Genomic DNA, 2941 nt, shown 5'->3' on the forward strand with positions numbered 1-2941 from the left:
TATATATTGTCTATCTATCTATCTATTATCTCTATATCATCTATCTATCTATCTATCATCTATCTATCTATCTATCTCATCTATCTATCTATCAGATTCTAATCTCTATCTCTATCTAGTCTATCTACTATCGTTATCTCTCTATCTGATCTAATTATCTATCTATCATATCTATCTATCTATCGTATCTAGCTACTCTAATCCATATCTATCGATCTTCTATCTATTCTATCTACTTCTATCTATCTAGCTATCTATCTATCTATCTCTTCTATCTATCTATCTATCTATCTATCTATCTATCATCTATCCTATTTCTGAAATGATGTCTAGTAATAGAATGTTATCACAGAAATCTACGCTAGGATTGCTCCTCTTCATTTTAAATGCATAATCTTTGCAAAATACGATTTCTCTCCGGAGATATTGCACATGCGCGCGCACCGTGTTAGGCGTGCAGTGCCGTATGAGGCAAACTTCATAATATAGCTTGCTGAGGAGTAGAGGGGATGGGAGACTGATGAAAGGCGGCAGGGAAGATAGCTGGGGGGGGAGTTATATTTTGTGATGAGTATGCATTTTAAATGGTTAGAGTGTATCTCAGCAAAGATTTCCTTAAAAAAAACTTTTATCAGTAGACCTGTGTTTATAATTAGGAGAGCGCCCTAGCATGTAGGGTACAAAACACCTACTTTATGCCCTTGCGTCTTTCCCCTTGCCTTCCCTGTCCCTTGCTCAGCCTCCTTCCTCTTCTACAGCCCCCAGCTATCTTCCCTGCCGGATTTCTTCAGTCTCCCATCCCCTCTCCCGCTAAGCAAGCTATATTATGAAGTTTGCATCAGACGGCACTGCACGCCTAACACGGTGCGCGCGCATGCGCAATATCTTCTGAGAGAAATCGTATTTTGCAAAGGTTATGATTTAAAATGAAGAGGAGTTATACTAGCATAGATTTATATGATAACATTCCATTAGTAGACATCATTGAAGAAATAGGAGGAAGACCTTTCATGTAAGGTCACCGCTGCGTATATCAGACAGTACACAATCTGGCTACGTTAGTGTGCTAGCGCATGCGCAATATCTCACCAGAGGAGTTATATTTTTTGATGAATATGCATTGAAAATGGTGAGGGGCTATCTCAGGATAGATTTCCCTAAAAAACCTTTATCAGTGGACCTCTGTTTATAATTAGGAGATCGCCCGAGCATGTAGGGTACAAAACATCTACTTTATGCTCTCGCCTCCTTCCCCTTGCCTCCGCTGTCCCTCGCTCAGCCTCCTTCTTCTTCTACCGCCCCCAGCTATCTTTCCTACCGCCTTTCCTCAGTCTCCAATCCCCTCTCCTCCTCAGCAAGCTATATTATGAAGTTTGCCTCAGGCGGCACTGCACGCCTAGCACGGTGCGCGCGCATGCGCAATATCTCCCGAGAGAAATCGTATTTTGCAAAGATTATGCATTTAAAATGAAGAGGAGTTATCCTAGCATAGATTTGTATGATAACATTCTATCAGTAGACATGATTTAAGAAATAGGAGGAAGACCTTGCATGTTAGGTCCCCGCCGCGTATACCAGCCAGTACACAATCTGGCTACGTTAGTGTGTTAGCGCATGCGCAATATCTCACCAAAGGAGTTATATTTTGTGATGAGTATGCATTTAAAATGGTTAGGGGGTATCTCAGCATAGATTTCCCTACAAAAAACAGATAGATAGATAGATAGATAGATAGATAGATAGATAGATAGATAGATAGATAGATAGATAGATAGATAGATAGATAGATAGATAGATAGATGCTGATGAATGCAGCTGATGATGAATTCAACACAGTACAGTATAACGCAGCAGCAGCAGAAACGGTTAATTGAACAGACTAATAATATCCATTCCGATCCCGCTTATATGTTTTACAGTTAGACGCGAGGGCATAAAGTAAGTGTTTTGTACCCTACATGCTAAGGCGCTCTGCTAATTATAAACAGAGGTCTACTGATAAAGATTTTTTTAGGGAAATCTATGCTGAGATAGCCCCTAACCATTTTAAATGCATATTCATCACAAAATATAACTCCTCTGGTGAGATATTGCGCATGCGCTAACACACTAATGTAGCCAGATTGTGTACTGTCTGGTATACGCAGCTGTGACCTTACATGCAAGGTCTTCCTCGAATTTCTTAAATGATATCTACTAATGGAATGTTATCATATAAATCTATGCTAGGATAACCCCTCTTCATTTTAAATCATAATCTTTGGAAAATACGATTTCTCTCGGGAGATATTGCGCATGCGCGCGCACCGTGTTAGGCGTGCAGTGCCGTCTGAGGCAAACTTCATAATATAACTTGCTTAGCGGGAGAGGGGATGGGAGACTGAGGAAATCAGGCAGGAAAGATAGCTGGGGGCTGTAGAAGAAGAATGAGGCTGAGCGAGGGACAGGGGAGGCAAGGGAAAGGACGCAAAGGCATAAAGTAGGTGTTTTGTACCCTACATAATAGGGCGCTCTCCTAATTATAAACACATGTCTACTGATAACAGTTCATTAGGGAAATCTATGCTGAGATACCCCCTAACCATTTTAAATGCATACTCATCACAAAATATAACTCCTCTGGTGAGATATTGCGCATGCGCTAGCACCGTGTTAGGCGTGCAGTGCTGTCTGAGGCAAACTTCATAATATAACTTGTTTAAACACAGTTCTACTGATAAACGTTTATTAGAGAAATCTATGCTGAGATATCCCCTAACCATTTTAAATGTATACTCATCACAAAATATAACTCCTCTGGTGAGATATTGCGCATGCGCGCGCACCGTGTCAGGCGTGCAGTGCCGTCTGAGGCAAACTTCATAATATAACTTGTTTAAACACAGTTCTACTGATAAACGTTTATTAGAGAAATCTATGCTGAGATATCCCCTAACCATTT

Source organism: Priapulus caudatus, unplaced genomic scaffold, assembly GCF_000485595.1.
Source record: "Priapulus caudatus unplaced genomic scaffold, Priapulus_caudatus-5.0.1 Scaffold16, whole genome shotgun sequence".
In the NCBI taxonomy this organism is placed as follows: domain Eukaryota; kingdom Metazoa; phylum Priapulida; class Priapulimorpha; order Priapulimorphida; family Priapulidae; genus Priapulus; species Priapulus caudatus.